The sequence below is a fragment of the Phyllobates terribilis genome, unplaced genomic scaffold, assembly GCF_046119375.1.
Source record: "Phyllobates terribilis strain yellow unplaced genomic scaffold, ASM4611937v1 Scaffold_11__3_contigs__length_659146591, whole genome shotgun sequence".
Lineage (NCBI taxonomy): Eukaryota > Metazoa > Chordata > Amphibia > Anura > Dendrobatidae > Phyllobates > Phyllobates terribilis.
The window spans coordinates 175,447,361-175,459,787 of record NW_027362771.1 but is presented as its reverse complement, the minus strand read 5'-3'; positions in this window follow the sequence as shown (position 1 = coordinate 175,459,787).

Genomic DNA, 12,427 nt, shown 5'->3' with positions numbered 1-12,427 from the left:
GGCAAAACTATTTTTTTTTCAAAATTCAGATTTTTTTTTGTTACTTAATCCCTTCACTCCTGGCCTATTTTCCATTTTTTCACTTTCATTTTTTCTTCCCCTTCTTCCAAGAGACATCTTTTATTTTTTTCTTCAATAGAGCTGTATGAGGGCTGTGTTTTGTGGGGTGAGTTGTACTTTTAAATGACACCATTCATTTTACCATATAGTGCATTGAAAAATTGAAAGAAGATTCCAAGTGCGGTGATATTGCAAAAAAAGTGCAATTGCAAATTTTTTTTATTTTTTTATCTACCATGTTCACTATATCGCAATATAATTCTTCAGGTCAGTACGAGTATGCAGATACCAAACATGTGTAGGTAGTTTTTTTATTTAAGTGGTGAAAAAATTTGGAAAGTTATATGAAAAAAAATTATGCTTTTGTCGACATATTCCGAGACCCATAGTGTTTTCATTTTTCAGGATCTGGGGCTGTGTGAGGCTCATTTTTGTGCACCCTGAGCTGACGTTTTTACTGATACAATTTTGTGGTAGATACAATGTTTTGATCACTTCTTATTGTATTTTTGCAATGTTGCTGTGGCCAAAAACCCATAATTTTGACTTTTTGATTTTCTTTGTTTGATTTTTTTCTCAATGCTGTTTACTGATCGGATTAATTTATTTGCTATTTTGATAGTTCAGACATTTATAAATACTAAATATGTGTATTTTTTATTTGTTTTATTTTTAATGGGGCAAAAGGGAGGTGATTTGAACTTTTGTGTTTTTTTTACTGTTTTCATATTTTTTAAACTTTTTTTTTTGTACTTTTTACTGTATTTGTTAGGGGACCTAAAGCTGCCATTGTCTGATCGTTTGTGCTATATATGGCAGTGCTTCAGCACTGCCATGTATAGCAGACATCATGATCTCCTATGAACGCCGGCCACAAGCCAGCATTCACAGGAGGATTGTAGTAACAGACACAGGGGTCTTCAGCAGACTGTCATGACAACTCATAGTTTCCCTGTGATCACGTCACAAGAATGCTGATGGGAGCGTGGAATGACACGCGCCCCTGTCAGCGCATGTTAAATCCCGCTGTCAAAGATTAAAAGTGGGATTTAACAGGTTAACAGCAGTGGGTTGAGCGCTGTTCCACCCGCGGCTGTTAAAGGCACATGACGGCTAATTAATTCAGCCATCATGTGTGGGGAAAGATGCGGGTTCAGAATGTGAGCCCACATCAAAAGCAGGAACATGACATATGACGTAAATATACACAATATGTCATGAAGGGGTTAAATAAAAAATACACAAATTTGGTATTTCTCTAACCAAACTAACCTGGAGAGTCATTTTGCCAGGTCATTCTTACAACAATAGTAATGCATTATAAACAATACATTTGCGGAACTTTTTTTTTTTTCACTACTTACTGCACTTGGAATTTTTTTCCCATTTTCCAGTACATTGTATGGAAACAGGGCTGATGTCACCACCCAAGTACTGGGGCCCTGGATGAACGGGAGGGCACACTCGCCGTCAGGGACACTGGCATGCTATGGGGCCTGTGAGTCAGGGCCCATTAAACTGTATGGAGCAATATATGGGGTCCATAATACTGTATGGAGCAATATATGGGGCCTATAATACTGTATGGTGCAATATATCGGGCTCATAATACTGTATGGAACAATATATTGGGCCCATTATACTGTATGGAGGACTATGTGGTGCCAATTACACTGTATGGAACAATATATGGGGGGGCCATTATACTGTATGGAGGACTATGTAGTGCCCATAATATTGTATGGAGCACTCTGTGGTGCCTATAATACTGTATGGAGCACTATGTGGTGCCCATAATTCTGTATGGAGGACTATGTGGTGCCTATAATACTGTATGGAGCACTATGTGGTGCCCATAATTCTGTATGGAGTACTATGTGGTGCCCATAATTCTGTATGGAGAACTATACTGTCTGGTCTAAAATGAAAAGTCTGCAGTCATTGTGTGTGACTGCAGACTTTTGAATCCCCCCAGGGTCTGAACTGTGCTCTGCGAGGATTCGCCGGTTTCTGAGCTATTGTAGAATTTACAATAGATATCACTCATGTAATGTAAGAAGTAAATGAAATCTTTGGTATTGTACTATACCTATATTTCTTATCTATGCATCATGAATCGTGGTATATGTTAAAAGGGACCATGAAAACCTGGAGCCGGCCCTGTATGGAAAAATGAATGGTGTCTTTCAAAGTTGGAGGAAAAAACGAAAGCACACAAGTGAAAAGTGTCCATGGGAAGAAAGGGTTAAGAGTTTGTATATCAGATCAAAGCAAAAAGTATATTTATGTAATTGAATTTTATGAACTTGAAGATTCTCTCCATGTACAATAAAACTATTACATGTATTGATCATCCATCTGTGAGCGAGGCTCCTAAATAATATCTTATTGCATTTGTCTGTGTAATGTAACATTATTTAAAGTATATTTATAATGTGCGTGATAAGAAATGATTTAATGTACAGTATATTCTTCAATATACTATCACTAGAAAGTGCAAAGTAAACTACAACCATGTGGAACAGAAATATGAGCTAGGTTAGCCTTTTGTATCTGAATCAATAGGTGGTCCTCTTCAAGTTATGACATTTCTAGGATTTTTTTATGGATGGCAATGCTTCTGTACAGAGGTCAGATCAAGGGGATGCCAATGTCAGGGCTCTTTTATTAACATCTGTTCACAAGTCTTTCTTGTTGAAAACAATTTCTAGCAAGACAAAGATGTCAGTCTGGTCACGCATATTCAGAAACGTCTGAGACAATCTTGACCGAGCTGCTAGAGCTTAGTTCTAGGTAATGATTTTAGGACACAAATCATTTGCACTGGAGAATGTTTGGACTTGTTTCCCTCCATTACTGGCAGACTGTTACTTATGTGAGTTCTTTTTCTGCATCCTTCAAGTTGATTTATTCTACAACAAACAATTTGAGATTACCATCAATGTACATATTTATTCTCTTCTAGTTGGGAATGAGTTGCATGTGAAAACGTCCTTACATGTGAGCAATGTCCTAACACGTATGTATCTACTTTTGATTTTTCACGTCTAATTATCAGGGTTTGCTCTTAGGATTTGGAGTTTTTATGATTTGAGTATCAAATGCCCCCCCACTGCTGTTAACCTCTTATATGCCGCTGTCATTCTATGACAGTGGCATTTAAATAGTGCGAACCAGGGGGTGCAATTGCGAGTCCCCATGGGTTGTTATGGCCATGTTCTTTTGAAGACCAGCCTGTGGCTGGCATTTATAGGAGACTATGATGATTTTTCCTATATATTGCGATATTGTAGTATTGCAGTATGTAGCATAAGTAGTGTTGAGCGATACCTTCCGATATCAGGAAATATCGTATCGGATTGGATCGGGCCGATACCCAAAAAGTATCGGATATCGCCGATTCCGATACCGGAAACCAATGCAAGTCAATGGGACACAAATATCGGAATGAAAATAAACCCTTTCTTTCCTTGTAGGTTAATTCTACATGAAGTAAAACAACTAAGAATAATGTAGAATGACATGAAAAGCCGGCAATTCATCAGCGGCATTCACCGGTACCCGACAATTTACAACAGAAAGAATAGAGCTTCACACATAGATTAGATAGATAGAAACATGTCAGTCACATATATATGAAGTACAGTGACAGTGTTGCTTACTGTACTTGTCATTTAGTGTAAAGGATTTATTAAAAAAAATATTAGTGTTTTCGTGCACCGTCTCTTTAAAAAAGCCGGCCGGCAATTCAGCATCTGTACCCGACAATTTATAACAGACAGAATAGAGCTTCACACATAGATTAGATAGATAGAAACATGTCAGTCACATATATAAGAAGTACAGTGATAGTGTTGCTTACAGAACTTGTCATTTAGTGTAAAGGATTTATTTAAAAAAATAATAGTGTTTTCATGCACTGTCTCTTTAAAAAAGCCGGCCGGCAATTCAGCATCTGTACCCGACAATTTAGAATAGAAGGAATAGAGAATCACACATAGATTAGATAGATAGAAACATGTCAGTCACATATATATGAAGGACAGTGACAGTGTTGATTACTGTACTTGTCATTTAGTGTTAAAATAAAGGATTTATTTAAAAAAAAATTGGCGTGGGGTTCCCCTTAATTTTAGGCTCTAGCGGAGGTTAAGCAGACAGCTGGGGCAAATGTTTGAAGCCTGGGAAGGGGGTAATACCCACGGAGCTTCCCAGGCTACTAATATCAGCCCCCAGCTGAATACCTAGCCTTTACTAGCTATTAAAATGGGGGACCCCCCCAAAAAAATGACGTGGGGTCCCCCCTAATTTAATAGCTAGCACAGGCTAGGCAGACAGCTGGGGGCTGATATTAATAGCCCAGGAAGGGTGCCATGAATATTGGCCCCCTCCCAGGCTAGAAACACCAGCCGTCAGCCGCCCCAGAAATGGCGCATCCATAGGATGCGCCAATTCTGGCACTTAGCCTCGCTCTTCCACGCTGCCCTGGTGCGGTGGCAGGGGGTAATAGGGTTGGGGTTGATGTCAGCTTATAATGCCAGCTGACATCAAGCCCAGGTTAGTAATGGAGAGGCGTCTATAAGACACCCCCATTACTAACCCCATAGTCAAAGTTAAAAGAAAACACAAACACCCAGAGTAAAGTCCTTTAATTGAAATAAAGACACAATTCTTTATTGTTCTAAATTAAACCATACTTACCATCACGCCCATTCCAGCTGAAGCCAACGATCTCCTGCAATAAAAGAAAAATAATAAAGCAACCTCATCCTTACCTTTCGATGGTTCCCAGGACAGCTCCAGCTCTGCTACATCGAGATGACAGGCTGGACCGCAGCAGAAAGCTGCCATCCAGCCTGTCATCCCGCAGACACTGAGAAGCGCAGGCATGCTTGCGCTCCTCAGTGTCTCTCTGTGACGTCATCCAGATGAGCCGAGTTCATGTCCAATGAACTCAGCTCACCTCATGCACGTCACTGACAGCGTGGGAAAATTCTCCTGCACTCAGCGCTTCAGCGTGAGAATTCTCCCACGCTGTCAGTGACATACATGAGGTGAGGTCATGTCCAATGAACTCAGCTCACCTCATGCACGTCACTGACAGCGTGGGAAAATTCTCACGCTGAAGTGCTGAGTGCAGGAGAATTTTCCCACGCTGTCAGTGACGTAGATGAAGTGAGCGGAGTTCATTGGACATGACCTCGGCTCATCTGGATGCCGTCACAGCCAGACACTGAGGAGTGGAAGTATGCCTGCGCTTCTCAGTGTCTGCGGGATGACAGGATGGATGGCAGCGTTCTGCTGCGGTCCAGCCTGTCATCTCGATGTAGCAGAGCTGAAGCTGTCATGGGAACCATGGAAAGGTAAGGATGAGGTTGCTTTATTATTTTACTTTTATTGCAGGAGATCGTTGGCTTCAGCTGGAATGGGCGTGGTGGTAAGTATGGTTTAATTTAGAACAATAAAGAATTGTGTGTTTATTTCAATTAAAGGACTTTTTTCTGGGTGTTGTGTTTTTTTAAATACTTTACTAGAAATTCATGGTGGTCATGTCTAATATTGGCGTGACCCCATGAATTTTGGGCTTAGGGCCAGCTGATAATGCCAAGCTGGCCTTAACCCCTTTATTACCCAGTGAGCCACCGCACCAGGGCCCTGGATGAGTTGGGTACAGCGCCAGAAGATGGCGCTTCTATGAACGCGCCATTTTCTGGGGCGGCTGCGGACTGCAATTTGCAGCGGGGGTGGCCCAGAAAGCTTGGGTCTCCCTGCGCTGCGGATTCCAGCCCCCAGCTGCCTAGTTGTATCTGGCTGGGCACAAAAATAGGGCGAAGCCCCACGCATTTTTTTTTAAAATTATTTCATGAAATTCATGGAATAATTAAGAAAAAAAGGGCTTCCCTATATTGTTGTGTCCAACCAGGTACAAATAGGCAGCTGGTGGTTGGGGGCAGCCCATTCCTGCCTGCTGTACCTGGCTGGACACAAATATAGTGCGAAGCCCCACGTCAATTTTTTTTTAATTATTTCATGAAATAATTTTTTTAAAAAAGGGCTTCCCTATATTGTTGTGTCCGGCCAGGTACAAATAGGCAGCTGGTGGTTGGGGGCAGCCTGTTCCTGCCTGCTGTACCTGGCTGGACACAAATATAGGGCGAAGCCCCACGTCAATTTTTTTTAAAATAAGTCCTTTATTTTAACACTAAATGACATTTGAGGAGTTAATAAAGATGCAGTCCCTAAATTATTATTTATTTTTTAATTAATTTTTCCCAAAACTTTTGACGTGGGCTTCGCCATATTTTTGTATGCCAGCCAGGTACAGCATCCAGCTTCTATGAACGCGCCATTTTCCGGGGTGGCTGCGCACTGCAATTTTCAGCGGGGGGAGGGGGGGGGGCAGAAAGCTTGGGCCTCCCTGCGCTGCAGATTCCATCCCCCAGCTGCCTAGTTGTACCTGGCTGGACACAAAAATAGGGAGAAGCTTCACGTATTTTTTTTTTTTAATTATTTCATGAAATTCATGAAATAATTAAGAAAAAAAGGGCTTCCCTATATTGTTGTGTCCAACCAGGTACAAATAGGCAGCTGGTGGTTGGGGGCAGCCCGTTCCTGCCTGCTGTACCTGGCTGGACACAAATATAGTGCGAAGCCCCACGTCAATTTTTTTTAAATCATTTCAGGAAATTCATGAAATAATTTAAAAAAATTGATGTGGGGCTTCGCCCTATATTTGTGTCCAGTCAGGTACAGCAGGCAGGAACGGGCTGCCCCCAACCACCAGCAGCCTATTTGTACCTAGCCGGACACAACAATATAGGGAAGCCCTTTTTTTCTGAATTATTCCATGAATTTCATGAATTTAAAAAAAAAAAAACGTGGAGCTTCGCCCTATTTTTGTGTCCAGCCAGGTACAACTAGGCAGCTGGGGGCTGGAATCTGCAGCGCAGGGAGGCCCAAGCTTTCTGGGCCCCACCCGCTGCAAATTGCAGTCCGCAGCCGCCCCGGAAAATGGCGCGTTCATAGAAGCGCCATCTTCTGGCGCTGTACCCAACTCATCCAGGGCCCTGATGCGGTGGCTCACTGGGTAATAAAGGGGTTAAGGCCAGCTTGGCATTATCAGCTGGCCCTAAGCCCGAAATTCATGGGGTCACGCCAATATTAGACATGACCACCATGAATTTCTAGTAAAGTATTTAAAAAAAACACAAACACCCAGAAAAAAGTCCTTTAATTGAAATAAACACACAATTCTTTATTGTTCTAAATTAAACCATACTTACCATCACGCCCATTCCAGCTGAAGCCAACGATCTCCTGCAATAAAAGAAAAATAATAAAGCAACCTCATCCTTACCTTTCCATGGCTCCCACGACGGCTCCAGCTCTGCTACATCGAGATGACAGGCTGGACCGCAGCAGAACGCTGCCATCCAGCCTGTCATCCCGCAGACACTGAGAAGCGCAGGCATACTTCCACTCCTCAGTGTCTGGCTGTGACGGCATCCAGATGAGCCGACAATGAACTCGGCTCACCTCATGTACGTCACTGACAGCGTGGGAGAATTCTCCTGCACTCAGCGCTTCAGCGTGAGAATTTTCCCACGCTGTCAGTGACGTGCATGAGGTGAGGTCATGTCCCATGAACTCGGCGCACCTCATGCACGTCACTGACAGCGTGGGAGAATTCTCACGCTGAAGCGCTGAGTGCAGGAGAATTTTCCCACGCTGTCAGTGACGTGCATGAGGTGAGCTGAGTTCATTGGACATGACCTCGGCTCATCTGGATGACGTCACAGAAAGACACTGAGGAGCGCAAGCATGCCTGCGCTTCTCAGTGTCCGCGGGATGACAGGCTGGATGGCAGCGTTCTGCTGCGGTCCAGCCTGTCATCTCGATGTAGCAGAGCTGAAGCTGTCCTGGGAACCATGGAAAGGTAAGGATGAGGTTGCTTTATTATTTTACTTTTATTGCAGGAGATCGTTGGCTTCAGCTGGAATGGGTGTGGCGGTAAGTATGGTTTAATTTAGAACAATAAAGAATTGTGTCTTTATTTCAATTAAAGGACTTTTTTCTGGGTGTTTGTGTTTTTTTTAAATACTTTACTAGAAATTCATGGCGGTCATGTCTAATATTGGCGTGACCCCATGAATTTCGGGCTTAGGGCCAGCTGATAATGCCAAGCTGGCCTTAACCCCTTTATTACCCAGTGAGCCACCGCACCAGGGCCCTGGATGAGTTGGGTACAGCGCCAGAAGATGGCGCTTCTATGAACGCGCCATTTTCCGGGGCGGCTGCGGACTGCAATTTGCAGCGGGTGGGACCCAGAAAGCTTGGGTCTCCCTGCGCTGCAGATTCCAGCCCCCAGCTGCCTAGTTGTACCTGGCTGGACACAAAAATAGGGCGAAGCGCCACACATTTTTTTTTTTAATTATTTCATGAAATTCATGGAATAATTAAGAAAAAAAGGGCTTCCCTATATTGTTGTGTCCGGCTAGGTACAAATAGGCAGCTGGTGGTTGGGGGCAGCCCGTTCCTGCCTGCTGTACCTGGCTGGACACAATTATAGGGCGAAGCCCCACATAATTTTTTTTTAATTATTTCATGAATTTCCTGAAATAATTAAAAAAAAATTGACGTGGGGCTTCACACTATATTTGTGTCCAGCCAGGTACAGCAGGCAGGAACGGGCTGCCCCCAACCACCAGCTGCCTATTTGTACCTAGCCGGACACAACAATATAGGGAAGCCCTTTTTTTCTTAATTATTCCATGAATTTCATGAAATAATTAAAAAAAAAAAAACGTGGAGCTTCTCCCTATTTTTGTGTCCAGCCAGGTACAACTAGGCAGCTGGGGGATGGAATCTGCAGCGCAGGGAGGCCCAAGCTTTTTGCCCTCCCCCCCCCCGCTGAAAATTGCAGTCCGCGGCCGCCCCGGAAAATGGCGCGTTCATAGAAGCTGGATGCTGTACCTGGCTGGCATACAAAAATATGGCGAAGCCCACGTCAAAAGTTTTGGGAAAAATTTATTAAAAAATAAATAATAATTTAGGGACTGCATCTTTATTAAGTCCTCAAATGTCATTTAGTGTTAAAATAAAGGATTTATTTAAAAAAAAAATGGCGTGGGATCCCCCATAATTTTAGTCTCTAGCGGAGGTTAAGCAGACGGCTGGGGCAGATGTTTGAAGCCTGGGAAGGGGGTAAAACCCACGGAGCTTCCCAGGCTACTAATATCAGCCCCCAGCTGAATACCTAGCCTTTACTAGCTATTAAAATGGGGGACCCCCCAAAAAAAAATGACGTGGGGTCCCCTCTATTTTAATAGCTAGCAAAGGCTAGGCAGACAGCTGGGGGCTGATATTAATAGCTCAGGAAGGGTGCCATGAATATTGGCCCCCTCCCAGGCTAGAAACACCAGCCGTCAGCCGCCCCAGAAATGGCGCATCCATAGGATGCGCCAATTCTGGCACTTAGCCTCGCTCTTCCACGCTGCCCTGGTGCGGTGGCAGGGGGTAATAGTGGTGGGGTTCATGTCAGCGCCAGCTGCCATGAAGCCCAGGTTAGTAATGATGGCCGTCTATATGACACCCCCATTACTAACCTACAAAGTGTTAAAAAGAAAAAACACACTACACCCAGAAAAAAATAATTTATTTGAAATAAAACACCATTTTATTTAATTCTTAGTTTACTAAAAAAAAAATAGTTACCTGTCCACGTTCCTGCGCTGATCTCCCATGCACAGCTGTCACATCTGGAGATGGTGACAGCTGTGCATGGCTGCTGTAAGCTCAGGCTGCCGGGAACACGTCCGCTCCCGGCAGCGGGAGCCACTGACTGAGGTCACCGGAGTGCATTCAGGCAGCGCAGCTCCGGAGACCTCCTTTACGGCAGTGCTGTACCGTGGGAATTTCTCACGATACAGCAGTGCCGTAAAGGAGCTAACCGGAGCAGCGCTGCCTGAACTCCGGTGAACCCTTACGGCCCCGTCATTCTAGCGGCGGCAGCGGTTCAGAGCGGTCACATTCTATGTGGCTGCTCTGAACTGGAGATCTTCGTGGGACACTCGTGGACTACTACGGAGGGGTAAGGATAAGGTTGTGGTTTATTATTTTATATTTTATTACAGGAGATCGATGGCTTCGGGGAATTAGGTGTCTTGGTGAGTATAGGTGTAGTTTTTTATTTTTTACTTTATTTTAGGTGGCGATCGGCGGGGACAGGTAATGTATGAACTAATTTCTTTTAGGTAACCACTGGCCACCAATGACATGTATTTAACATTTATTGGGGACACAGTAGGGCAATTTAAATAGCAGGATCAGGCTGATGGGAACTACTGCTCCCATCGAGCTGATCCTGCTGGCAGGAGTGGACGGGGGACAGACATAGGCCGATGGGAGTAGTAGTGTCACATCGGCCTATGTCTGCCCGCACACACACCCGCACACACACCCGCACACACACACCCCGCACACACACACACCCCGCACACACACACACCCCGCACACACACACCCCGCACACACACACACACCCCGCACACACTAATCATGACGGGTCCGGGAGGTGAGGCTGACCTGTGCGGCCGTGGGAAAGTTGATGTGAGTTCATGCAGTCAAGCATGAACTCACATGAACCCTCTGAGGGCACCGCGGCTACTTCAAATGAACAGCTGATCGGCATCACCTGATACCTCAGCTGTTCATTTGAAATAACCGGCGGGAAAGCGCAGCACAGAACGGGAAAGCCGGCGGTGAAGTCTTTTCACTGCCGGCTTCCCCGCCCGGGTCCTTCGCTCCTTGGTGCTGCGCTCCCCGCCCGGTCCTAATTTACGATCGGGATGGGAGGTGGCGAGGGGAGCGGAGGATCGGGGTGGGAGGCTGCGGGGAAGCAGTATGGGGCTGCGTGATTGTTTAAAAGCCGGCGGCTTTTTACCGCGCGCCGGCTTTTAAACAATCAGGAGAATTCTCCCACGCTGGGATGGCATTCTGATGACAGGCTGGATCGCGCTGCCATCCAGCTTGTCATCCTTCAGAGACACTGCAGAGCGCAGGCATTATGGGAACTTCCGATTCCGGTATTCGATATTATAAAAGTATCGGAATTAAGTATCGGAATTCCGATACAGTGAATATCGGCCGATACCCGATATTTCAGTATCGGAATGCTCAACACTAAGCATAAGTGATCAGATAATAGCAGATTCTAGTCCCCTAAAGGGACTAAAAAATAAAGTTAGAGATAAAAATTGTTTTTAAAAATTTAGAAAAAAAATCATTATCCTTTTCCCTCATTAAAATAAAGAAACAATAAAATAAAATACCAAAAAAACATACAGGTGCATCTCACTAAATTAGAATATCATCAAAAAGTTAATTTATTTCAATTTTTCAATACAAAAAGTGAAACTCATATATTATATAGAGTCATTATGTAGCGTCGGCGTCCCTGCCTCCTGCTAGGCAGAGACGCCGTTCCCCTCACCTCCTTGCTCCGTCCTCGGCGTCCTCTTCCCGCGCTGCTGGCAGCGCTTGCTGCTTCCCGGGCACTGTGCTCAGGGCGCGCGCGCGCGCTCCCTCCCTCTTAAAGGGGCCGCGCGTGCCGTCCTAAGGAGTCCCCGGCCAATTGCCGGTGGAGCTCCCATATATAAGGCACCTCCCCCAAAATGGAGGTGCCCGAGCAAAGTTGTTGCAAAGCCTTTCACCTCTGCTTCAGCCCTCAGGTCCCGTTGCCAGTCTGTTTTCCAGCTCTGTCTACCTGCTTGCATTCCCTGCGGTCCGACAGTCTGTCTACCAGCATCCGCCAGTCTGTCTATGGACCAGTCCGCCTGCGGATCAGGAAGCACCAGCCTGATACCTGCCTGATACCTGCCTGATACCTGCCTGAGACCACCTGCCAGCCAGCCGAGAGACTCTTACCCGCTCACCTCGGAGCGCTCACCTGCTACCCGCCTGCTAGCCTACCTGGAGGCTTTGCCGTCACTTCCCGTGACCACCTGCCTGTCTAGAGACTCTTACCCTGCTGTCACTTGCCGTGACCACCCGCCTGTCAAGAGACTTTCCCCGTCACTTGCCGTGACCACCTGCCCTTCTACCCAGAGACTGTTCCTGCCTCTTGCCGTGTCTACCTGCCCGCCTTCCCTGGGAGCCACCCGCTTCCTTACAAGGACTGCCCCTTTGTATAGTAGCTCAGAGGTTCCACCTCCCAGACCCATTACACATTACAAACAGAGTGATCTATTTCAAGTGTTTATTTCTGTTAATGTTGATGATTATGGCTTACAGCCAATGAAAATACAAAAGTCATTATCTCAGTAAATTAAAATAATTAAAATACCTGCAAAGGCCTCTTAAGTGTTTT